This window comes from Mastigoproctus giganteus, chromosome 4 (assembly GCF_048544385.1).
Source record: "Mastigoproctus giganteus isolate SK-2022 chromosome 4, ASM4854438v1, whole genome shotgun sequence".
In the NCBI taxonomy this organism is placed as follows: domain Eukaryota; kingdom Metazoa; phylum Arthropoda; class Arachnida; order Uropygi; family Thelyphonidae; genus Mastigoproctus; species Mastigoproctus giganteus.
In genome coordinates this window covers 86,258,147-86,286,053 of record NC_143578.1, presented here as the reverse complement: position 1 = coordinate 86,286,053, position 27,907 = coordinate 86,258,147, and the positions used below count along the sequence as shown (strand labels likewise).

Genomic DNA, 27,907 nt, shown 5'->3' with positions numbered 1-27,907 from the left:
GTTCCTTGAAACTTAATTATTGCAGTATTTTCGAGGAATCGCTTACAACTTAGCTAATTAAATTTTACAGCCTGCATAGTTGGGATCATTCATACGGCTTGTTCAATGATCGGTCCATTTTAATATGTTTCTGTTATATGCTACTGTTATTTTCAGCTGCATTGTTCTTTTTATGTGGCATCCAAACACTTAAGACATTACTTGCGAGCATCGTGTTCCGTATTCCCTTCCAGAAATTTTCATTATCGCTATCTTTTCTTTCTTCTGGCATCTATTCCAATAAGTTCCTTCTGGCTTCTCAACCTTCAACCAATACATGCAGTATACAAGAACAGGATAGGCTTGCACAGCTTAACAAAAAAAAAAAAAAAAAAAAAAAAAAATCCACCACTTGTCTCTCATCTTCATTTCATTTATTTTTCTGTGCCAGTAAGTTTTTTTTTTTTTTTTTTTTTTTTTTTTCTAGCTTCCCAATCCCCAACCAATCCATGTTAATAAACTAGCATATGACCAATAGCTTTCACAGTGGCCATCTTCATTTCTTTCTTTTCTTTGCTCCTAATTATTTTCTGGTTTCCTCACTCTCAATCAGTCCATACTATTGAAACAACAGTAACTCGACAGCCTTTTAAAAGAAAAAGGAAAAATTGCCAAGCTTCATTTTATCCTCTCTTCTTTTACTGTGTCAGTCAATAAATTTCTTTAATATACTGTATATAATATCTTTATTGCAATCAGCGAAAATAAGTAAATTTTAAATCGTATGAATCAGAGCTGTAATACTCAATACATTCTACGTTGATAATAATATTTGTAATAAGAGGAGTTTACCTCAATATAGTACGTAGAACACTTCCGTATGATACCCTCCAGAAATTAAAACGGAAAAAACGAAAAAATCGACAACTTACCGGTACATTAGAGTAAAATATAAATAATTAAAAAACAATTTAGCACAACTTAAAACAATTAAAAATCAAATTAACGCAATTAAAAGAATCTAACTGAAATATTCAAAATTTTAATTGCGTTAATTTGATTTTTAATTGTTTTAAATTGATTTGAATTGTGCTAAATTGTTTTTTAATTATTTGTATTTTACTGTAATGTACCGGTAAGTTTTGGTTTTTTCGTTTTTTTCCGTTTTAATTTCTGGAGGGTATCATACGGAAGTGTTCTTGTACTATATTGAGGTAAACTCCTCTTATTATTTTACAAGTAAATTTTAAATGTATGCCTGATGCAATGCCCATAACAGCAAAAATGCTAGGGGTTTAACATAGAAACGAACTAAAACTCTAACAACAAAAAATTAAGTTGTAAACACATGAAAAGAGATATTTTTTTTTTTTTTTTTTTTTTTTACAATATCAACAAACCAATCAAGGAAAATAGTGACAGTCACTCGGTTGAAGATGATAGCTGCTCCCTGATGATACGTCTTCTGTAGACTTTGTCCTCAATGAATTTCTTATAGTCAGAATCCATATCTTGGATGTTTTGTAGCATCTCCATTGGCAGGAATCTGTCGCTCTTCCTGAGCCTCAACGCCACTGGCTGTAAAGAAAGGAGGGCCCTTATGGGTCTTGGGGGGATTCTCCAACTATAAATCTGCCCAAAACTTGGCGTGTTGATTTTACCCGCTATCATTTTAATGGTGACGAGTAAGCGGAGGGTGAAGATCCATTCTAAGACCTTCCTGTAGTTTAAAAGTTTGTTCATTTCTGAAGTATTTGTGAGGGGGTGGAAGCTTGTGCTTGAAGAGCACCCACCGAAGCCAGTACTCATCAGATAAGATGGTTTTTGCTGCCGACGCCCAGATTTCAGATCCGTAGGTAATGACTGGCTGAAAAAACTGGTAAATATATTGAATGGTGTACTGATCTTTCCAACTCTATCAATCAAATCTCGTTATTCCAATAGCGTAGGCTGCAACAGCCAAAAAAACGTAAGAAAAACAAAATGAACTTCAATAACTTTGCTTTTCGCAATAATAAAATAAATAAATAGAAATAGAAGCCTGATAACCCTTTTTTTTCCTTTCTTTTTCTGTGTGAGTCAATAAACTTCTTGCAACTTCCCATCCTTCACAAATCCATGTTGCTAGAATAGAACCTTCCAAAAGTGTAATCCACTTTGGGATTCTATTATGGAGTCAGTTTTAAAAATACAAGTAAAAAGAAGAAAATGCCTTCGGAGTTCTCCTTAAAAGAAAAAGGAGTTTACCTTTATTAACTTTCCTTTCATGTAGTTTTTGTGTAACTGCATTTGTTCTGACTTCACAACCCACAACCGGCGCCTCCGTAGCCAGGTGGGCAGGAGCAGCAGTGCGTAGCACACGCTTCTTGATTAGACCGGGGTTCGAGCCCGTCACCACCAAATACGGAGGAGGCGGAAAGGTCAGGGAATGACCACCGCATATCCCGGAGCAATATGGCCTTAGTTGCTAATGCTCCTAAAAACCAAATAACAAACAAACAACCCACAACCAGTCTATGTTACTAAAATAGCATATGACTTTAACAACTTTCACTGTGACGTTCTTCATTCCTTTTATCTGGTTTCTGCACCCATAGTTTCCTTATAGCTTCTCAACCAGTTCATGCTCCTGGAAAAGTAGGCGCCTCCGTAGCCAGGTGGGAAGGAGCAGCAGCAGCAGTGCGTAGCACACTCTTCTTGATTAGACCGGGGTTCGAGCCCGTCACCACCAAATACGGAGGATGCGGAAAGGTCAGGGAATGACCACCGCATATCCCGGAGCAATATGGCCATAGTTGCTAATGCTCCTAAAAACCACATAACATAACAACAGCTCCTGGAAAAGTATGGCATTCAACTTGAGTTTGTTAAACTTAGTTGGTTGAAAAGAAAATTATAAAAAAGTCTTATCTGGATTAAAGGTATCACCAAGTATATCATGTATGAACTGTTTCTTGAATCCAACTGCCGTGTGACTATATAATAGTAATTTATCGGGTTGTCTGATTAATCTGAATCAGAACTAATTACTCCGTGAATTTGCTTGAATAGCGATTTCAACAAAATGAAATTTATTGCTAACGAAGCTTATCCTTATTGGTTGAAGTGGTAATAGAATGTTATTAAGAGCGATAAGCGGACGCTGTTGTCTTGGTTACTCGGTCGCTCTACGAAGAGGAGCAGAAAAGGACATATTAAGTGAAACATCATCCTCACAGCGTTATGTTTAGTGTATTATATGTAGTTCACAATACGGTTGTGAAATTTAGTGAACGAGTAATTTTGCGAAGTACTTTGCTGACTACATCATACGAGTATTTCCGAAACTTGCTATCATGTTTCAGAAATTGTACACAGAACAATTCAGGGGTGTAAGCTGACGAGAATATGTTATAGAACTGTTCTTGCCCATGTTCTCGGGGTAGGCCTTTCAGAAATAAGCTTCGCCTTACTTACTATTAATTTAAGTTATTTTCTTGACATCAGGGATTATCGAAAGACGCTACTTCGGTGGAAAGTGTAAGGAAAGGGACACTTTACAATTAGTACTTCAGTATTTTGTATCAATCACAGCGGTTGTTAGTTCATTAGAGAAGATGCTTTGAGCATAGGATATCTTGTGGTGTACTTCTGAAGTTTTTGTGGTATGAAAACATAAAATACTCTAAACCAAAATATATTAGTGTAAAGTGAAATGTTTACTATAAATAAAATCAGGTACACTGTTCAAAATTTTAATGATTTCTTCTTTTCACTTGTATTTTTAAAATTGACTCCATAATAGAATCCCAAAGTGGATTACACTTTTGGATTCTGTTATCAGTAGATAATTATAATTTAGTGCAAGGATGGTCAACCCTGCACTAAATTATTAATTCTCTCTCTCTCTCTCTCTCTCTCTCTCTCTCTCTCTCTCTCTGTGTATAGTCACGTCTGCACCTAGTGTCCCGCGTAGTTCTTGTTATGGCATGCCTCCCAATGTTTGGCGCACAATAGCCTTAGATGCTGATGCGCCATTAAAGTCCTAATAACCAACCAACCTCTCAATGTGAAAAAAAAAAATTAAATACAAAATAGCGCAAAAATGATACAGCCGATTTTTAAAATCAGAAACGAAGCTAATCACATACAGCAAAATTTTCCAAAGTGGGTGTCATGTCCCAAAGGGTGTTGCCAAAATTTTGGCATCATATCAGCATTTTTACTCAATATATTCATTTCACAATATATATTTCACTCAATATATTCATATAGCTGATTCTATTAAAATACAATTATTGATTTAAGATTTTTAAAGAAAAATTTATGATGTTTATTTCTTCACGTGTTTCATACATACTTGGAGGTTGGTGTGTTCTGCACATGTTCTTTCCCTTTAAAAGCTAATAACTGACCTTGTCAATTTCGAATAGCCTTGGTTAAATTGCGGCTAGTAACGCATCTCTCTCGTACATGTTTTTTTTTTTTTTTGTTTGTTTTGTTTTTTAGTTATCGTACTAGGTGTGGGGAGCGGTACTACTAGGGTTTAGATGCTTTAGCGGAGCGTTGCCTGAAGTTACCAGGGAGTACTCTACTCCCCAAGGAAGTTTTTGTTGGAAAGAAGCGCTGAAGAGATAGTGCAGAGGTTCCCAAGCTTTCTCGGTGCACGGCACCCTTAGTGCCCCAGTAATATTTTCACTGCACCCCTAGGCCAAACTAAATACTTAACACAGTGGTTTTCGACCTTTTTAATATATACCTATATAATAATTTTATTCTTTATATAGAGGTACTAAATAAAGATCAATTATAGATCACCACAAAATTAAAAAGATATGGTACAATACATACCGTACCCCTTTTTATAATGAAATAAATATACAAATTAAAAAAAATAATAATAACTTTTTTTAAGTAACTTAAACCCAAATTACACGGCACCCCAAGAATGCTGTTGGGGCACCCTAGTGTGCCGCGGCACCCTGGTTGAAAACTACTGAGATAGTGTGAGTTAACGAGTATAGGTGAAGGGGAAGCAGGTGGATCATAGAAAGACTCTACCAAGCATTTAGAAGTTAAGGGGAGGCAACCCATCTTCCACAGTGGGAGGGGGGACGATGCAGTGATGATAGTGTTTATTGTCATGCGGCTCCGGGTTATGGAATGTTCATATGTATGTATATACTTATAATACACTGTGTATGTATAGGGTAGGGCGGCTCCTAGAACGTTCGTTCAACTCCACCTCGTTTATTTTGTGATGATACAGGAATTCTGTAAAAGAGCAGGACATGTGCTTAGTATGTGTTTATGGTGCTGTGTTGTTCTGGCCTTTTGGCTACCAGAAGCAACATGGAGAGCTGCTACTGAGTACTCTTCCATCCACAGGATGGTGGGCCAGTTCAGTAATAGAGACATCCCTCGCCCTTCTTCCTTTGATGAGCCAATCCAGGGGGAAAGAGAAAGAGTGTGTGTAATAAAATCTGCTGCCAAAAATTATCGCATGATTATCCAAAGCTTAATTGAAGGTATCCTTATATAAAAACAAACTCCATTTCAAACTATCCAACTCCTCATTTATACTCAAAATTCATGTTATCATAATTAGTTCCTCTCTAATCTTATAATGTATTACCACTTCATATCTTCTTTTTTTATGTAAATAATCTGTAATTATCTAATAGATCTGCAGATAGTTAAATATCCTAATTCATACTTCGGTTTTCAAACAGGACATATCTCAACGAATAGATCAAAATCAGTCACTAAAGAACATTACAATAAATGAAATTCACACTATCTCTGTCATTTACAGAGATTGTACTGCGACAGAGATTGTGTGGGTTTTGGTGTTGGTTTGCCTACTGTAGTGTAAATGAAATGTAAAAGTAAAGTGTTAGTTGTCAAAGGTACCGGGGGTTCACCCCCAACTCCGCGTTTGTGTCTCTGTTTGTGTAACACAGAACTCTGTGCAGGCCCGATGTGTTAAAAAGTATTTTTTTTTTCTTTGGGTAGGTAGTGTCGTGGTGTGTTGGAGTGTTGTTTCTCTGGTCGTCGGGTCCCATTAGGGACCCGACGGCTAGAAGACCCCAAGCAGCGGAACCAAGCAAGCAGTAGTCAGGGATCGGTAGTACTCTGGCAGGTCCTGTCACCTAATTTCCTAAGATTTCAGTTACAGAACCTAATATACAAAAAACAAAGTTAGAGTTGCGGGTTTGAGATTGAAGAGAGAGGAAAGGTAGAAATAAGGGGACGAAAGAGAAGGCATCCCCTGAGTTTAATGGAGGCAGGGCTCCATCAGGCGAAAGGAGGAGAAGGGAAGGGAGGTGAAAGTGACAGGGTGCACTGACAGATCGCCTTTCAGTTATCTTGTTGGAAGTTAATCCATTCACACCATGTCTGAGGACATGGGGCAACAATCACTGTCCAGTGTAAGGTCTGTTCTGGTTGTATGAGTCAAGTCCAGGTAGGTCAAGGTTGGATACAGAGGGAATTTGTAAGGAATGTTTTTTTATTATTTTTTTGTTACTCTGTGCTATTGAAGACAAAAAAAGACATAAGTTGGCCTATCCTGCATATTGTCCAACTATAAACGCTCTGTTTATACTACTGCACGAGCTCATACGTCAGGAGTTCACAGTTAATCCTTTTGACAGTGATTACAATCATTAGCTCATATAATATCAGTTACGTGGTCTCAAAACACGGTCTTCCATGCGCTTGACCACTCAGGTACGTCAGGCCTCTCTACTATAATTCTTCTCTCCTGAAAAGTGTTTTGGTTCAGTTTTGCAAGTTCGTATAACTCACATAAAGATGATTATTTTGATTATTATTTTTTTTTTTTTTTCTAAGTAGCGTGATATTTTAAGTTAAAGTTCATATTTTGACTGTATTACTTGAGAACCAGCCACGGAAAGTTTTCTCTCGTTTCGCTATATTGGCAGATATATGTCCAAACATTTAATTATTATTTAGTATATTGTAAGATTTACTTAAATTAAATACAGTAATCAATCCAGTCATATTTAATCATATAATTACGAACACCATTCCAATTAATATTTTTTTAAATTATAAAAAGATTTGTAGGAATTAAAATTATCTGAGAATCTTATATATACTCAAATCAAATTAAATAGCAGGATGATCCCATGCCACTAATGCTGTATTACACTCTGCTGTAGTCACTTCACATTGGAAAACACTAAATTAAGAAGTGTGTGTGTGTTTTTCTGGTATATTATTTTAGCAGAAAATAAAAATTATAATATGAGAGAGAGAGAGAGAGAGAGAGAGAGAGAGAGAGAGAGAGAGAGAGAGAGAGAGAGAGAGATATGTATTGCAACCTGAAATTAAGATGGCTACGGTACACTTAATGTTGCAACCTACCCTTCACGGCACGTAGGCCGGGGCTTTTCTTTCTAAGAAAAAAGGAGAGAAAACTGCATACAAAGTAAAGGGTATTTACAAATAAAAAAATTTCAAGTTAATATAATATTATATTAACTTAATATTATATTATTGTGTTATATTACCTTAATATATTATATCTAAAATACAACTCCGCATTTATATCACGATTTATTTCGAACTGCAGATTAAAATGATCCAAAAGTATAATACCTGTATCCAGAAGGAAGGAAAATATGACCATCTCTAGTTGTTTTTTCAATTTCCTGATGTAGGAGTACAGTAGAAGCCCTCTTATCTGACGGACATCCGGATTCTGGACCATTAGTTGGCCGGTTGAACTAAAAAAGTCGGTTAAAGCCAGGAATCATGACAAACAAATATTCAAAGTTTAAGAATTTTATTTTAAGAAATAAAATTCACTTAAACATATACATAGCCGACCGGGCTAGCCGGGTGGGTAAAGTGCCTGCCTGGCAACCCAAAGGTCGCGGGTTCGATTCCCGCTATGGCTTGGATCAAAGTACTGCAAAAACCTTGGGAGGTGCATTATGGCCACAGAAGCCTATGCACCAACAACTACAAAAAAAAAAAAAAAAAAAAAACATTTACATGGCTATTCATTTACATAAAATCAACAATTTTCATCTGTTAGATGATGAAATTGTGATGTTTTGCAACATGGTTTCTCGACCTCTTTTATAATCATCGCATCATTGACTGTTGAATCAGGAGGTTGTTTATTACAACATAAAATTGTATGAGGTGGGGGGGGGGGGCGTTGGTTAATACGGTGAACGGATGAAACGGCAGTGACACTTGTTCTCTGCATGAGAACTTCTCTTTATTCAAGTGATTTATTATTCACTTCTGTTGTCACTGTCCCTTCCTACTATGTCCCCGTATATGATAGTATTATCAGTTGTAGTTTTTTTTATTAATATTTTATATTAATTTTTGTTTGGCTCCATATTAATATATAATACTAACTTATTATCAGTACTGTATTGGCTAAATGATTCCACTGAATGCGAACTTTTTTTGCATATTCCTCCCCCCCCAAAAAAAGTTAAAAATGGAAAAAAAATTCTCAATCACTCGTACCTTCCCTCTCATCAAAAAGTGACTTTTCAGTTCTTATTTGAACTTAGCAAACTCTCAAACTCGACCACTGTGCAAGACAATTTATTGTAATGACGGAAAAAAATTCTCAGTCACTCATACCTTCCCCCTCATCAGAAAGTAACTTTTCAGTTCCTCTTAGCAAACTCTCCACTTCGACCATTGTGGAAGACAATATATTGTAATGATATACAACACGCTGCATGAGGATAAACTTCGTGAAATCTTATAAAAGAGAACTTCTCTTTTCACCTACCAGTAGAAATATACCTCTTTCATTGGTTTTACTCGTCTTCTTCAGGGGCTAATCAGGTCCCCCATCTGATGCCTAGTTGCTAAGATTGGCAGCCCTCGCCTTCTTTGCCGTTCTTCATATGGATATCGATTAGCACTCCTTGGAATCTTTATCGACTTTGGGGGAGCTTTTGACTCCATTCAATGGAGCAGCATTCTTATGATGTTGCGACTTGCAGGCTGTTCAACTAAGATCTTCAGGGTGCTAAAGGACTACTTCCCGCACCGTACAGTGACTGTTAAGTCGTCGGTTGATTCTATTGTACGAGAGGTGACCAGGGGATGCCTACAAGGATCGGTTTTTGGACCACTAATGTGGAACCTAGTTTTGGAGGACTGATTGCATAGGGACTTCAAGCATACATAGATGGTGGCATATGCCAATGATCTTGTTTTGCTTATTGAAGGAAATACACGGATGCAACTAGAAACCAGGTCACAGCAGGTTTTGTTTGAACTTAATAACTGGTGTAGATTACATAAACTGACTGTATCAGGAACCAAAACAAGGACAGTGGTCTTTAAGGATCAGTTTTAGAGTAGAAGACCCCCAGTCGTTAGAATGAATGGGTCGGGTCTAAAATCGGCAAGGCAATTAAAATATCTAGGCATTATGTTTGGCGGATGTTTGACTTTCAACTCACGTGTTACTTATCTATCAGAAAAGGTGAGGAAATTTATTGGGATGATTACTCGAATCACTAGAGTTGGCTGGGGAATAAAAGGTAAGGCGCTGAACTTGCTATAGGAATGTGTATTTATCCCCATGGTAACGTATGGTGCACCAATTTGGTTTGAACGTGTAAGTGGAAAAGTATTTACTAGAAAGCTCAGTTCCATACAAAGAGTAATGCTCCTTAGGATGTGCATGGCATGCAGAACTTTTCATTCATTTCATTTCATTTATTAATTACACACAATATAGTCTCAACATTATGTACATAAAAGTATATACATGATTTATATACAAGATATATTTACATATAATTATATGCTCTGACAAACATTAAACTCTCGTGTGTGTGTGTGTGTGTGTGTGTGTGTGCAAGTGTGTTCTTATTCAGGGTAGCTCCCAGTCATAAGCCCAAATCTACCTTGAGAACTTGGGAATATATAGTCTTTACAAAGCAGCCCTTAAAAAGTATGTTAAATTACCTGAGTCTAATTTTATTGTAGCGCTATTCGCACTTGAAATCCTGCACCCACTGGAGGTAGTGCAATACCAGTGAGTGCCAGCAATCCCGCGCCCCGGGTTGCCCATACCAGGGAGCCAGCAGGGAAAAAAAAAAAAAAATATATATATATATATATATATATATATATATATATATATATATATATATAATAAAACAACAATAATATTCAATAGTCTGGATGGCACAACTATAAACTTCAAAAATCACAGTTCAACTGAATATTTCCTCAGTTGCTGTTTCACATGCACTGGAACCTCCAAAACCAATAACGGTACTATCCAGCAATCTCCAACTGTACGCCATGGATAATAGAACCTTTAGACCACCCGACCCGACGCAATGAATCAGATCCAGCACGGCAGAATCCAGAATGGAGTATTCATGATCGCAGCACAAAAGACAACTAACCAGAGCACCAGACCCAACACCATGAATCAGGTCCAGCACCCCAGCTGTAGAAACAAATAATGAAACTCCATGAAGACAATTAAGACTAGGTTTGCTTCTCAAGAAAGGCTCTGAGAACAGTTCTTCTTGCAAAAACAGCAGCTGAAAACTCCTGAAATAAATTAAAACAGTCACGATTTGCAATAAGCAAATGTACTGTATCAAATGATAAGTCAGGAATATGCGCCATCAAAATCCGCCTTTGGTCTTCATACTCCCGACATAAAAAAATTACATGCATCCAAGTCTCCTGCTCGCCACATGTACAGAAAGGATCTGTCTCCAACTCTCTCTCATATAATTTGGCCCTAAGTGAGCCGTGTCCTGTTAACAAATAAGAAGTGTACATAGAAGGCGTAAACCAAGATGCCACGGTTTTTGCCAATGCATATTCACCTGGGGAATATATTTCCTCGTCACAGCTCCAACATCACCACTTTCCCATCTGCCATAAATCCATTAATTTGTTCCATATTCGTTGTTTTTCTTCTTTAATATTATTCTCCAAATCGATTGTAATGTCCAAAAACGTTATTGATGTACCCTTTTTCAATTTGTACAAAAACCCTCTGTAGACAATAAATAAATCCAAAGGCATGGTACCAGCAATTACCTGTAGGGCGTTTGTAGACGCTGTTCTAGGTACTTTCAATAAAGTTAATAACATAGAGCGCTGAAGCGATAAAAGTTTCGATCGAATCCTAGTTTTAGTTACCACAGAAAACCAAACAACAGCCGCATATGCCACTATCTGGAGAAAAATAGTCTTATAATACAATGACAACACCCTCTTATTCAATCCCCACTCCTTACGAGAAATCCTATCAATGGAGCCTGTAAAGTGTCTTACTTTTACATTTAGGTGTGAAACATGTGGGAAAAAGGAAAGTTTGTCATCTATGATTAATCCCAAATACTTAGTTTTAGCAACATAAGGAATTTGAACTCCACCTAAAAGAACTCTTGGAGGTCTGCCGTAATCAAATTGTTTCTTAAAAACCATAAAACAGGTCTTACTTGCAGAGATCTTCAATTTGTTCAAATTGGCCCACTGCATTAAATCATCTAAAACTGACTGTATTTTTCTTTCCAGTATAAGTCTGGAGCGCCCAGAAACTTCAATCACAAGGTCATCAGCATAGGCTATCTTAGCAAACTCTACTCTCCTTAACAAGCCACTGATCCAAAACTGCATTCCAAAAGAGAGGTCCCAAAACCGAACCTTGAGGACAGCCTCTCGAGACACTGGCACTATGACGTGCACGCACAGTAATAAATCTGTCCTGAAAGTATGACCTTATAGTGTTAAATATGTTAACTATTACACTCTGCAAGCACTAGAGATCGAAGGGCACTTTCCCACCATACCGAATCAAATGCTCCTTCGAAGTCTATAAAGACCATAAGAACATATTTCTCAGAAGAATCCTTAATGTACTTTAAAAGAGATGTTATGGCGTCCTCTGTAGAGTGCCCCTTCTTAAATCCATGCTGATCAGCAGAACACAGATGCTTATCCTCTAACATCGCAGAAATTCTGGAAGCAAGTAACCTTTCATAAACCTTACCCATGTTCGCCAAAAGAGAAATTGGTCTGTATGCTCTCGGATCAGTCCTGGGCTTACCAGGCTTATGCAATATCTTTAGCAGTGCCATCTTCCACGGTCTTGGAAAAGTACCTTCAGTGAAACATTTATTAAACAAATTTAACATAATTTGAGGAAAGTAATCATAAAACTTAATGATTACTTGATTTTCAATTAAGTCCAAACCTGGACATTTCTTAACGTTCAATTTAGCTACTGCTGCACCCAACTCCACCAAACTGAAGAGTTCAGCTTCAGCGTCACCTGCTCCTGTAAACTCAGAGTTCATCCGGCGTATCTCCGTTTGTTCGGTGAATCATCTTGAGGAAGATCCTGAGGAAATAGTCTTCTAACAATCGTTTCCACAGTAGAAAACCAATCCGATGTCTCATCATTATTGTTCAATACAGTATTGTATATTTCTCCACAAAGCAACTTATTACGAGAAATTTTATACACGAGACCCCAGGGATCTCTGTTACCAACTTCATTAACCAAATTTTGCCAACAAGTTCTCTTGCTCTCAGCAATAGCCTTATGAAAGGCCTTTCTTCTCTCTTTATAGGCATTTCCACATCAACACTAGAGAGATGTCTCTTTCTTTGTTGCTTTCCTAGCCTGGCATACCTGAGACCTCAGAGCAGACAAAGCAGGAGTCCACCACGGCACAGACAACTTTTTAGTCCTTTTTCTCTTTGTGGAGTTCACACAAGGCTGGAAAATATGATACTGTACATAGTTTACATATTCATAAGCTGTCATATCATTTAAACTCTCCAGGTATCTCACAATTATCCCTATCGAAAACTGTAGTCAAATAATTTTTAAAATTGTTCCAGTTAACATAGAAAATCTAGACAGATCACTCGTAGCGAAGCTCTTTTCCCTTACTTCGAAACAGAGATCAAATGAAATTGCACGGTGATCACTCTTTACTAAACCAGAATTGACATGCAGAACTGTGTCGACCCCAGCTTTGCAGATTGTGACTGGAAAATTGTCTATTGATCTGCATTTATTGTATTTTGCATTGGCTTACTTCATCCGCCATGGCATTCCCTGTTCTTTTTCAGGTGGATATTTTGGCAGATCCCAGGAAGGAAAGTACAAGAATCTGGGATGCTTTGGTAAAAGTCCGGCAAGAGCGTTGGAGTGTTTGTGATAAAGGGCAGATTACACAAAAATTTTTCCCCGATTTAAGAAATGCAGCTTCGATAAAATTCAAATGGTTTGCTCCCAACTTACAAGCTATGTTCTTATTTACTGGTCATGGTCCGATTAGTGCAAAGTTGCATGATTTAGGAATTAATGAAAGATCTAGTTGCCATTGTGGCGAAAGAGATTCATGGGAACATTATGTACAACTGTGAGGAGCACTGCGATCTACGAATTGAATTGGTATCTCGGGTTAGTAATCTCAATCTTATGGCAGAAGACTGCGAGACAATTCTAGTTGATAAACAGAACTTCTTGGCTTTCCAAGCCTTTGCAACTGTAATATTTCTTAGGCGGAAGACTCTTCTGCATCTGGAAGCCTTCGATTTGTAATACGGTATGATGTATGCCGAATTACCTAGAAATCTGTGAAATTGTGGAAGCTTGAGTCTTCTATATCTACTGCAACTCCAGCTCCTTGTGCTGGCATTTCTGTTTTCGGCAGCTCTTTGTGCTGGAATTTCTGCTTTCTGCAGCTCCTGGCGTTGGTATTTATCTTCTCGGCAGCTCCTAGCGCCGCTGGCTTTCCAACAGACTGCAAATAGATGCAGATCTTTCCAATTAAGTTTGGACTTTGTGTGAAATTTAATTATATGTATATTTTATTATATAATTTGATTGTTTTTCAATTTGTTCATGTCAATATTTTTTAGTCATGGCAGGTTTTCTGTCCCTGTACTTTGGCAAACAGGAGAAGGAGTATACTGCTAAATTATGTGTAGCTGACAGCGGGGTTGGCATTGGTTAGCTGGGACCGCTTTAAGTAATTAAAAAAAAAAAGTTAATTTTGCAAATTCAGTTTTCATGAGAAGGAATATATTTTTGCAAATGGAAGAGTTAAGGTTGAATAATGGATGAATTGGTGGACTGTACCCTCTTCTTTACATGGAAACGTATGTTATTTTTTATATAGGAACGGAGAAAATTCTTTGCAGAGGTGGACAGGATATTGGTACTCGGTTTCGTTAATGGGTGGGTGTCCACTTCTGCTCCTGCCAACGCAGTTGGCAAGGAGCCTTAGTTGTTTTTCTCGGATTTGATCTTGCAATAACACATTCTTCCAGCTTGGTTTTGCTGGTTAATATGAGTAACTGCTGCTGGTAGATGGCTGTTCGTTGAACTCTTTATCTTTTGGAGAATATCGGCGATGATCAATCTCTAGGGTGTGATGCTTGTGCTCACTCACTGTGAAAGTGTCTCTCTCTTCATCGGTTTCTGTTGTAGCTTACTTGTCCAGCTCGTTGTGGTGATCAGGCTTTAGGATGTGATGCTTGTGCTCATCTGTGGACAGTGTCTTTCCATCGGTTTCTGCTGTAGCCTACTTGCCAGATTGTGCTGTAGCCGAGGGGATGACCATTGCATAGTACAGGTGATTTGTACAGGTGAATGTGAAATTTGTATTGTTAATAATTGTAAACTGTACTATACTATTTCTATATGTATGGCGGAATTGCCAAATTTTTTTTTGGATAGAGGCCGCTTTACTCAATTAATAAAAAATAAAATAAATAAAATGAATGAATGAGTTCAGCAACCACGCCCCAGAGGCGTAAGTGATCGTGGGAATGAATACGTCTTTATAAAAGAGTCAGCGTGCGTTTTTTCAACCCCCAGTTTCGGCGGGTCACCCTGACCACCATTTCCGCGTTGGCCCTGATCTTTCTTTGTATATAGTTCGGATGTAGAAGGAAGGATAGGTTATTATCTATTATTATTCTTCGGTGCTTTAGTTCAGTGGCAAGTTTGACTGTAATGCCATGGATCTTGGTCGGTGGTGGTCTTGTTGGCGCCAGGGAGCCTTTTAGTAATACGAATTGTGATATTGTGAGGTGGTGGAGTCGTACCCAGTTCATTAGGGTGGTGAAGGCGCGATTTGCATAGGTTTCAAGTTGAGCCCTTGAGTCAGCGGCCAGTATTAGCATTAGTACAGGCATTTGATGCAAGAAAGCAAGCTTATGCAGCATCAGCCAAAAAAAAAAAAAAAAAAAAAAAAACCACTTCCACTTCACCCCTCTGTTCGTTCAAAATACCTGTCCAGCTGAGCCTTAAACTTATTTAGGCTATCAACCTCCACCACAAGGGATGGAAGTCTGTTCCACCAACCAACCACCCACTGGCTAAAGGCAAATTTCCGCACGTCTGTCCTACATCTGTCTTTCCTCAATTTGAATTTATGCCCTCTCAGGTGATTTTTCTGAGCTAGAGGAAGAATCCCATCAGCATTGAGCATGCTTAAACCATTCAAGGCTTTATACACTTCTATCAGATCACCTCGCTGGTGCCTAGTCTCCAGACACTGTAATTTGCAAAACTTAAGCCTTTCTTCGTAAGAGCACCCCTTAGTTCCATTCACTAATCTTGTTGCCCTTCTCTGTACTCGTTCCAGCAGCTCTACATCCTTCTTGAAATGAGGCCTCCAGACCTGTATACAGTACTCTAGGTGTGGCCTGACCATTGCCTTATACAATGGAATAATCACCTCCTTATCCCTGCTAGAAAAATTCCTGTATATCATTGACAATACTCCATGAGCTACTCTTGCAGCCCGTCTGCACTGCTCAGAGAACTTCATATCTGCTTGCACAACCACCCCCAAGTCCCTTTCATTCTCTACCACTGTCAGTGTAGTACCACAGAGTTGATACGTTGCTCTGGGGTTGCTGTTTCCCATGTGTAGTACTTTACATTTGTCAATGTTAAACTTCATTTGCCACCTCTCAACCCATCTGCTCAACCTTTCCAGATCCTGTTGCAGCAGCATAGTGTCAGTAGTGTCCTTGACAACCCTGCCAACCTTTGTATCATCTGCAAACTTGGACATTAAGCTTGATATACCATCATCAATATCATTTATAAATACAGAAAACAATAATGGACCCAACACTGAGCCCTGAGGGACTCCACTAATAACATTAGTCCACGATGAGCAGTGTCCTTTGATTACCACACTCTGTCTTCTCTGGGGGGCGCCTCCGTAGCCAGGTGGGAAGGAGCAGCAGTGCGTAGCACACGCTTCTTGATTAGACCGGGGTTCGAGCCCGTCACCACCAAATACGGAGGATACGGAAAGGTCAGGAATGACCACCGCATATCCCGGAGCAATATGGCCTTAGTTGCTAATGCTCCTAAAAACCAAATAACATCAACAATAACATCTCTGTCTTCTCCCCCTCAACCACCCCTTTATCCATAGCAGCAATTTGCCTCCAATGTCACACTGCTCCAATTTGTGTAGCAGTCTTCCATGTGCAACAGTATCAAAAGCCTTTCTAAGATCCAAGTATATATAATACCAAAGTTATTCCCTGCATCCAGTTCTTTTGTGACTGCATCATAGTATCCAATCAAGTTGGTCAGGCAAGACTTCCCCTTAACAAAACCATGCTGTGGCTGAGCTATAACTGAAGTCTTGTCTAAATGATCCTGCAGTGCTTCTTTAACCAGTGCTTCCATTAATTTTCCTGGAACAGAAGTTAAGCTCACAGGTCTATAATTACTTGTCAGCCTTTGATCCTCCTTTGTGAATTGGGGTCACATTTGCACATTTCCAGTCTATTTGTACCTCCCCTGAGTCCAAGGAAGCTCTCATAATTATGGCTAAGGGTTTGCTTACTTCTTTTGCTGCCTCCTTTAATATTAATGGATAGATCCCATCCACCCCGGGTGCCTTTCTTGTGTTTATCTTCAACAGTTTCTTCTCCACTTTACTCCCAGTTATTTCAAGATTCTGTAGCTTACTGCTAGAGTTGAATACACCTCTGGCATTCCCCTTGCTGAATAACTCCTCATGTGTGAATCGATGCAAAATATTCATTTAGTTTGTTAGCTACCTGAACAGGTTCATCAACAGTTGACCCATCAATATCAAGTGGACCAATCTGATTCATCCCCTTCCTTCTAGAGTTTACATAAGTAAAGAACTCTTTGCTGTTTTTCTTTGCATCCCTTGCCAAGGATTTCTCGTAATCTGCCTTCGCCTGCCTAACCTCCTTTGTAACTTGGTTGCATATCAACTTGTATCTATCATAGGCTTCTGTGTCATGTGTTAATTTGTAAGTATCCCATGCATTTTTCTTCTCTGCCATATGCCTCATTAGTTCATCTGACATCCATTTTGGCCTAAACCTTGAACAATATTTCTTAGTTGGTATGTAAAGCCTAGTAGCTTCCAAGATAAGTTCTTTGAATGCTTCCCATTTTGAATTTGCTGTTAGTAACATCATCAGTTGGTCCCACTTGGCTCCATTAGCGACAGATCATCTGCATAGGCCTGAGTGCGGATCTCCCCAACGTCCATACCCAGGACGTAGATCCAGAGCAGCGGGCCCAGAACTGAGCCCTGGGGACAGCCTCGGTAGATTTTCATCTTCACTTGGCAATAAGGTGCCTGGACATCAGTTCAGCACATTGGGTGTCCATTGAAAATGGACAGGTAGGTTTAGCTTTATGGAAAGACATTTTAGATATGCAACGAGCCAGATGGAAATTCGACAGCAAACGGGCACACAGTAGTAATAGTAACTTGAAATGTTAAAACGTATAGGAACTTACATACAATCAAGATGCTTCAAGTTAAAGACTTGACTATTCTGTCTATTGAAAATGATGCTGCCGGATAACTCATTTGTTGTCAAGTTATAGTCGATTTTGCATTAAGCTCACAAGATTTGTTTTTAAATTAATTTATAATATATACTATATAAATTTTATAATTTTAAGAAGTTTAAGTAATTACTTAAATAAATATTCATTATTATGCAGTTGTCCTTTGCTACCTTTAAAATTTAATTCAGTGATTCGTTCATCTTAAATAAAATAAAATAAAATAAAATTTTATTTAAGATGAACCGACGACTCGTACAGGCGAACAGGCGCAGCACTGTTGAAGAGTTGACTACCCAATACAACATGGGCCAATCCGGAACAATATCTGGCATGACCATGCGTCGCTCTCTCGCACGTATGAGCTATATCAGCAGACGACCCCTACGGCATCCTCTCCTAACCAAGGTTCATCGGCGTAAAAGGCCGCCGTAGCCTAGTGGTTAGGCGCGCGGGTGCATAAGTACACATGCCTTGAGTGACCGGGGTTCAAGCCCGTGACTACTGAATACGGTGCTGTTTCTTGTATTCTGTCTATCTTGTGAACTCCTCTGACCGTTTGGTCGTCCCGGAGTATAAAAACAGAAAATTTATTTATTTAAAAGACTCGCCTGGTGCGAAGAGCATGCAAGTTGGACGTTAGAAGACTAGAAGAAGTTGTGCTGGTCGCATGAGTCACGTTATTTACTCCACACCGTGGATGGTTGTGTACGGATTTGGCGTCAATAACATGAGGCTCTTGATCCATCATGCATGGTATCAAAAGTGCAGGCGAGTGGAGACGGTTGTATGATGTGGGGCATGCTTCACTGGCAGGAATTTGGACCTCTGGTACATATGGAACAACGTATCAGTGGTCTCCGCTATTCTCAACTGCTTGCTGACTGTGTACAACCCTCTACGTTACACTTTTTCCCGAATGGCGATGGTGTCTTCCAAGATGACAATGCGCCTAGCCATCGGGCACTTGTTGTGCAGGAATGGTTTGAGGAATACAGTGCTGACTTTCAGTATATCGATTGGCCTCCGAACACCCCCGATATCAATCCTATAGAGCACTTGTGAGACACTATGGAAAGGCATATCAGGCGTCTGAATGCACCAATCACCTCTATACCTGCATTGCTGACCGCATTGCACACAGCTTGGTTGGCCTCCCGAACGCTTCCGACATCTTGTTGAATCAGTGCCACGTCGGATAGCTGCTGTACTGAAGGCAAAATGAGAACCTGCGAAGTATTAGGTAGGTGGTCATAATTCGCTGATCACTCAGTGTATATCCTCCTCTACTAGAGTCTTGTCCTCCTTTAACCTCGGTAGCAGACTCAGTAGTAGACCTCCTCCCTTAACCTCAGTAGGAGAGGGGGCTTCTCTAAGATAATGATATCACGCATTTTACAGCACTCTGACTCGATATTCCCCAGAGATTCGGGTTTGCTTTCGACACTAAATATCATTGAAAAGTATGTGTCAACAATGTTCCCATCTATGCTGGGTTTTCTGTGGTCCTCCTTCCACTACAATCAGTTAAGGGTCTTATTTTATTTATCGTCTTCTTGCCTTCGCGGTAGCACAGTGGTTATTATAATCAACGTTCTTCCAGGCTTTTTTTTTTTTTGGTCAAAGGAAACAGCAAACCAGCAGCAAATCGGAAATACACGGAATATATTTACGCCCCTTAGCCGTAATTGCTTTGGCGCCCCGCGCACTCCACCCATATTCACATATGAGAACAATTCCTTTTTCTCCGTTCTCAGCCTTCTTTGCTAGTGCTTTCTCCTAATCAGCTTTCGCACTTCTTCTTACCCATCACTACTTTTTACATATGTTGTCTTGTAACGCTCATACAAATCAGAATTATGTGATGATATGTAACTGGCCCATACGTTTCTTTTGCTTAGTTAAACTCTTTAACTTCACTTGTCATCCATTTTGAAAACCCACTTTTACGGAACTTTGCTGTTGGTGCAAATACGTTTGTTGCTTCCAGGATAAATAAAGCATAGAATAAAGCAAAAAAAAAAAAAAAAAAAAAAAAAAAATCATTCGAATTTTTTTTTTTTTTTTCTGAATTTTGATTTCCAACGGTGTGGAAAAGTTTGCCAGATAGGATACTTAGTAATCGTGGCGTTTTTCATTGGCATCGGTAATCGGTGCCCTAAGAACTATGCGTTTAAACCATAATTTACATTGTATGACAGCTGCCATGCAACTCTTTGCTTGTTTCAACAATTATCAATTGAAGCAACGTGGAACTGGCCTCGAGGAGGTGTCTGAATATCGAATTCTACCCAAACTTGTGAGCACTTTAGAACTTATCTACCGAGGGATACGATATGTGCCTTTCGATTCAAATGAGCGCATTAATAATTGTTGGGATTGCAGCCTGTATGGAAACCATGCAGTTTTAACCGTTTGCCTGATCTGTGATTTCACTATAAATTTCAATTCGGCCTCTGAAAGCTTCATTGTTATAAGTAGCTCAGTGAACGTGCAGTGTTGCCAGTCAATTAATTCTACATATTTATCTGCGTCAACCCTAAATGGCGGTGGTATTTTAAATTGTCTTAATCTTAACTGTTTTTGTGTTTTTGTTTTCTTGATTTCACGTTGACAGTGATTTCCTAAAATATTCTTCTAGTAGCTGGATTGTTCTGCTCCAGAAGGCCAAGGAGCAGAGGGCATTACATATATTAGTTTCCCCCCGCCTTATAGTTTAGTTTTTTGTTGTTTTCTATTCAGTTTCCATGATGCTTGTTTTGATGCTCTTAGCAGTGCGAAACACACGTGCGTGTGCGCACTGACACACTAAATTACACTACCAAGCTCCTCAAGTAGTGTCAAATGCTTCTTCGTAATGAGAGGGGGCTTTTCTTTTCTTTCCCCCCCTCTTGTTTGGCGAGATTTTTCTTTCTTGCTTGCTTCTCGTGGAAGCATTTCGTTGCTTCATAATTTTGTTTTTTCGGCCATTTAGAAAGAATAGGCTTAGGGACATAATTCGTATAACCCTTTCCTTTGTGGAAATGGTACAATAACTATCCAGAAATGGATAGTTATTGTCACTGTAGTATAATTTCTGAAACTATTCTAGAGATCGTAGTACTGTCAGATATTTCTGCCTAGATGCAATATCTGCAATCGTTGTTAATGGTCGTTTGTTTCTCCTTTTAATTTTGAATTTCACCACCAGTTTCTACAGATCTTCTCAACCAGCAGTTGGACAGAACAAAAATCATTGTCATCAGTTTCAGACAGTTTTTCTCAGGGTTTATTATTATTATATTTGTATTGGTAGCACTGCTCCTTCATTACTTTTCAATGAAAGTGAATGCTCTAGTTTTTAACTTTATACTTAGGTTTAGGTATCGACTGGTTTCCGCAGGCTGCGCCCTGAAAAGTATAGGATGGAGTAGAATAGCGATAAGTCTCAATTATATTGACTACCTCCAAAGCTTTGCCATACGTCCTTGAGAAAGTCAACATTTAAAGGTGCGCGTACTAGAAGTTACTGCAGACAAGCCTCGCTCTAAAAAACGCTGTTGATTAAGAGGAAGCCTTATTACGTAAATTCACAAAAAGAAATATCTGAACACTTGTAAGAACAAATATCGGAAATATCTTTTGTTGATTTTTCTTAAAAATCCTTGACGTTTGCTTTATAAGTGTCACTTTGCCTTCAATTTGTTGGCTTCATGATTATTCTATATTTATCGTGATAGTTTTGAAAAACTCGATCAAAAATAATTGATTGTACGTAACTAAGTTTTCGCCCACACCTTTACAACTCGAGCAGCTGTCTAATCCCCCCCCTTCCTTTGTCTTTATCTGGAGATGAAATAAGAGGCAACATTCCATTACATTTATAGGTTGATAACCTATCACAGTTCAACTTAATAAGGTGCATCAAAATGGGTAAAGTTGTTTTCAGTTGCATTGCCATGGAAATGCAACTGAAAAAAATAACTCAGAAATTTTAGTCGATCACTTCAACTCGAACTTAGTGTCGCTATAATATCAAATCAGAAATACTTATAACTGAGTGGTCAGTGCGAGAGGACAGTAGTACATGCGTTTGAGTTTACAGAGGTTCGAGCTTGCGCGACCGCTAGATACGGTTGATGGTGATGATGATGTTCTTATCGAAATAATTAGGTTTAAACTCCTCTGAGCTATGTGTTTATGCACGTGTGTAAATAGAACATCTTTTTGAAAACAATGTAATCGTGTGAGATAAACATTTGCTCAGCAGCATTAATGACAGTTATGACGGGTGACAATTAATTTGTTTTCACATGTTGGATAATAAAGGAAAACTTAGTTAAAATCAACCAAGAAACGATACAGTGACCAATTCCCCACTTCCATTTAGTATTTATCAGTACATAAGTTGACTGACTGTTGTTATTTTTTTACCTCCTTTGCTACGTATTCTTTTCATTTTCTAATTTTTTTATTTGTTAATAACTATACAAAAGAGAAGGCCATCGCATTGTCAGGGAGGGACAAGAGTGGAAGTCTTCTCGCGGATTTTAGATATTACTTCATCTTCTCCCCCAACTATTGTTGAATTCAGAGTCGCTTACGTACCCCCCCCCCCACGCAAAAAAACTTCTGAGAGCATTCGCCCTATTAAATGACAAAAATCACATCACTGATTCGTACTTTTATAAAGCTTAAATATTAAAAATTGTGCGGCTTATTTAATTGCTTGTAGCATTTAACTGCAGCATTAAGTGAAAGACAAACTGGTGATATTTGTAAATAAGGCTTGCCGTGTGTGTGTGTGTGTGTGAGAGAGAGAGAGAGAGAGAGAGAGAGAGAGAGAGAGAGAGAGAGAGAGAGATTTGGAATTTGCAAGATTTATTTAATGATAAAAGAAGATGAATTTCATCTTCTTTTGTCATGATGAATTTTAAATGAAGTTTTACACTCTGATACCTTTTAATTGTCAGTGGTACAGTCCAGTATAAGAGTTTTGAGTAATGGCTTGTGGTCTCTTTTAGTGGGTGTGGACATAGAGAGATGATTGATTTTTCGAGGGAGTGTACTGGCTGCAGATGGTGCTGTCAGACAAGTAGGTACGCGTGCGTGCTCCATCTTCACAACCCCCATTCTTGGCTCTCATTCTCTTCGTCTTCCTATACAACTGAATGATCAGTGAACGGAGATTATACCCATTTGCTGCCACGTCTTCGTAAATGCTTTCAATATGTAAAGTTTTTTACTAGCTAGTTCAGAATCTCTAGCGAAGCATTAAAAATAGGCTGGATATGCGCCAGTGGATACCGTTGAAAACTTACTATAATTAGGTAAATTTTGTTTTGTAATTTTTATATTATCAATAAGCGCTGTATCTGCAGTGACCTTGAAGCACTGCTTAATGCCGCTTCTTTGTAACGAATTATAATACGAAACTAAAGATGTGTAGTAACTGGAAGTTATAATTCGTGGGTGTGATCTTTAATATACAATATTTCAAAGTTTTTAAGAATTTTGCTATAATTCCCGAAATTATTAAAAATGAGATTTATGGTGCTCGCGCCACCTTTGGATGATAACGTAGTTTTATATTAAAAAATAATAATAATAAATAAAATAATAATATATAAATAAAATAATGATAATAATAATGATTATTGTGTTAAATTTCTTAATGTCCTGTACGTTGGTAGCGTTTAAGTGGGGATTTTTCAGTTCGTTTTTCAGCTTGTCTTTAAAAAAAAAAAAAAAAAAACCTCTGCCTGGATAGGTTTTTTTCTTTTTTTTTTTATGCATGTACATGTATTAATGTTTGCAAATTCTTCACACCACAACTACGTTAAAATGTGTATTTCAGCCGTGTTCAAGCAACAAAAGTAAAGGGAAAGGTAAATGATATTTATCTTTTGAGGACTATGAAGTAGGGTATTAATTATTACTTCCACTGGACGGCATGTGATAACGTATGTATGTATTCTTAGATATGCAATCTTTTAACATGTGGACTTAAATATATTTACGATCTCTAGGTGGAACCACTTTAAATGTTCAACTATTAATAGCATTATTTTGGTCTTATAATTGTACAGTAGTTTGAATACACTACACAGTGAAAAGATTCATAAGCTACTTTGTTATTGATTTGTTTTTATAGATCTCCAGTAATGTGTCATTTTACATAACATCACTCTGGGTAGATTGTGGCCTCACTTTTGAACTTGTTAACTTAGTTGTATTTGGGATCTGTAAATGGAACTTAAGGAACTAAGTACATAATGTTGTAACCTTTAAGCGTATTGATCAGGGATTCTTAAATTGTGGGGTCGCGACCTCCCGTTTTTTAAGATTTTGCTTTAGGTTTTAAATGTGGCTCTTTTTTTGTTTATTTCCAGTGCAACAGTTTATTTCATAAAGTTGTAAGACTGTAATATTGCTTAATCTGATACATAAATTAAAATTTAATTATTAAAAGTAAATTGTATATTTATTTATGGGGGTAGGGGTCGCACAGATTAATTTTTCTCTTTAGATGGTGCCATATAGCAAACTTTAAGGATCTTTTTATATAGGAGAGGGACTAAACATAAGCATTATAAGTAAATTCAGGATGCACAATTTATTTTAATAAGTCATGTGTTATTATTATATATTATCTAGAATATACAGGGTGATTATAATTAAGGTGCATCACTTCAGCTGGTTTGTGGATATGTCCAAAAATTGTTAGTGGAATGGACAAAAACTGGCACAACGGGATAATTGGCGCTGTGTGAGAAACTGGTAAAGTACTGTTAGCAAAAACTGCTAGGTATGGAGATTGAGATGTGCAGTATGGTTACTATTTGGGTCCTGTATGTTGGAAGAGCAATATGATATGGTCCACTGTTGCCTAAACATATAATGAGGAATTTAATAACATGCCTTGTAATGCCTTACTGCAGATCAGCCAAAGATTGGTCATGTCTTTGATGCACTCTGTTCATCAGATATATCCATAACCAAACAAATGTCACAATGATTGACTTTCGGAAATCAAGGTTAAACGTTCTAAAGTGACTAGAAATAGTTGTTATTGTTTTTTTTTTTTTTTTTTTTTATTAGGGGCATCGGCGAATAAGGCCATGTTGCTCGGTGTGTATCTATAAATTTGTGTGTTCTGAGGTCGATTTTCTGTTTGCTGGAGGAAAAACCCGAGTTTCCGGAAAAAAAAACCACGCTACCCTTGCCTGAGACAGACTAACTCAGCCATGTTGTGAAAAAGACCCATGAAAATTGCTCCCGTCCATGACGGGATTCGAATTCAGGTCTTTTCCACCCAGTGTGGGGAGGACTACGGGCTTACTAACTGTGCTACCCACAAATGTAACTAGAAATGATGCGGTCGTTATTGAATATAAAGTCGCTCAGTTACAGTCAGAGAAATATGCGGAGGAGCCCCATTTTTTGCCCAAAAACAGATTTTGATGGAGACATAGTAACTCAGCTCTCATAAGTTTCTCGACCATGAGATCGAACGTTCTTGGGAAAAACTGGTCCAAATACGATATTTTCTGTAAGCCCACACCAAGTCAGTAACGTGTTGGGTGCTGGTTTGGAGAGGCATTTAATTGGACACACCTGGAAGTAATTATCTTCACTTCCAAAAATTTTAGGTATTCGCACTGCCATTGCCACTTAACCGGCCGTGGGTCTCATCGGTCCACAATATATTCACTGGCAACATGCCATCGACCTTCATCCTGCCAGAAACGGTTTTGTTCGTTTCTGGCAAGGATGATAGAACAAAGTCGTTGAGGATCATTTTGTGTTAGCTATTGCACCATTTGGATGTTGTGCAGGTTCCTATGAATGACGGATTGAAGAGCTTTTTGCAGAAATTTGACTGTGGTATGTTAAGCTATCGTGATATCGACCTACCGCCAATGGATGACGGTTCCAAAACATGATTCAGTTTGTTTTGTTCTTGCAGGAGACGTGGCGAGAGAGAGAGAGAGAGAGAGAGAGAGAGAGAGAGAGAGAGAGAGAGAGAGATCCTTGATATTATAATACAGTTGCCTTATCCTGCCTGCCTTTTGAAAATTTCAATGGTCATAACATCCTGCAGGACAGTGCTGACATTAATAAGAGTGGCCACATCTTAGAGCATATGCTCATTAACACAAATACACCCCAAAAGCTTCTGGTCCTAGAACAAAAAAAGGAAAAGCAGGCACTTAATTTCTCATCGAAAGGGCTTCAGCCTTATAATAGGCTAGTTTTCATACAGCAGTTGAGATCATCTTTCATTCTTACAATTAAAGTATAGTTGAATCCAGATGATATCCATTATGAAATTATTAAGTACATTTGGCCAAAATCTGTGGATCACCTAGTCTTTCTTTTATAATTGAATCTATTTTATGAACATTTTCCGGACTCTTGGCTTAAGGCAACCATTTTTGTCTTCACCAAGTCAGGAAAGGATTCTAAAGTTCCAACTAACTATTGTCCTGTCGCTCTGACTAGGCTGATTGTACAAAATCCTGGAGATAGAATGGTCAATGCTCGTCATCTTTGGTATTCAGAAGAAAATAAACTCTCCAGCACGCTGTACTGCTTCCGAAGGAACAGGTTCGACTTTGCGTGTTTGGATTGTAAACGTCTCTCCAATGTGCTTTCCTCAGATGAAATCACCTAGTGTCCGTCTTCTGTGATATGCTCAGTCGGTAGAGCATTAGGCTTTTAACCTAAGGGTCCAGGGTTCGTGTCCCTGTTCGGGCGCAAGATTTTGCACCCAGGGGCTCACATCTGGTGAGTATGGACTTGGCACACCCAGGGTCCTGAGCTGGATATCATCATTCTTCCCTTTCTTGGTGAGTCCTTTCTACATCTCTCTCTCTCTCTCTCTCTCTCTCTCTCTCTGTGAGGGTAATAAAGATATTTTTTTTTTTTTTTTTGGCCGGTGTAGCATAAGCCTCAGGCTTCCTTGCACCGTATGGCTAATAATAATAATAATAATAATGAAAAGAACCTTTGACGCAATTTGGAAATTTGGCATTTAAAAAGACTTTTATAGCCTGTGTTAAAGGCCACCTCCCTGTTTTTATCCTGTCCTTTGTTCCAAGTTCTCGTTGGATTATCTCTCTCTCTCTCTCTCTCTCTCTCTTTTATATATATATCTGCCTGCCTATTTTGTCAATATGAGGAAGTACCTAACGAATCAGTTTTAAGTGTTACACTTTTCACCATAAAAGCTAATTCCATACGTAGCAAATTCCCCAAACTGTAAATATTACTTTGTATTTATTATTATTACTATTGCTATTAACCATATGGTGCAAGAAAGCCTGAGGCTTATGCTGCACCACCCAAAAAAAAAAAAAAACCCGTTACCCTGAGAGAGAAGAATGATGATATCTAGCTCAGGACCCTGGGTGCGCCAAACCCATACTCACCAGATATGAGTCCCCTGGTATGTTGACGACTGTAGCGTATCTTCCCAGTTTTGCAACATGAATCATTGGAAGACAACAGCAAAAACACATTACCTCCTCCTAGTTAGTTGTTAATGGCTTCATTTTCATTGTAGAAGACCATTTATATACATGTTTGCAGCAAACGTATTTTTCATCCTGAAACTGAACTTACGACAGAATATATTCCAGTGGTACCGGAAACAAAATTCTTAGGACACGTTTTTGATAAAAAAAAAAAAAAAATAATAATAAATAAATAAATAATTGTAATTTTTCTCCAACGTATTCATCAACTGCGCACATGCACAAGAGGTTTGAACATCCTTGGTGCCCTCTTCACTGCTTCATGAGAGGTGTAGATGCTACTTACTGTGCCTCTAGTATATATTTCTGTTATCTAAATTTGATTATGCATTCTAAGTATGTGCATCTGCTGTATAAGGCAATGGTCAAGCCACACCTTGAATACTGCATACAGGTCTGGAAGCCTCATTTTAGGAAGGATGTCGAGCAAGATTTGGTCACATCCTTCGATGTGAGTCGAAGAATGAGAGTGTTTATTTTGACAGAGGTTGATCAAAAAGCCAATTTCTTGTAGGATGGGATGATGAGAATGATGTTTACCCTGTATGGCTGAGAT

The 27,907-nt window shown here is 38.3% G+C and overlaps 1 protein-coding gene across 8 annotated transcripts in view; it reads left to right on the top strand.

Annotated features, from left to right (window-relative positions):
- Positions 1–27,907, top strand: part of LOC150086883 (uncharacterized) — a 791,472-nt gene that overhangs the window by 374,912 nt on the left and 388,653 nt on the right. The window contains exon 1 of one of the 8 annotated variants that reach the window (XM_090371659.1): positions 22,962–23,142. The exons of the other annotated variants lie outside the window; for them this stretch is intronic. The gene's annotated coding sequence lies outside the window, so the exon portion shown is untranslated. Of the gene's footprint in view, positions 1–22,961; positions 23,143–27,907 lie in introns of those variants that run through there. 8 annotated transcript variants of the gene reach the window in all.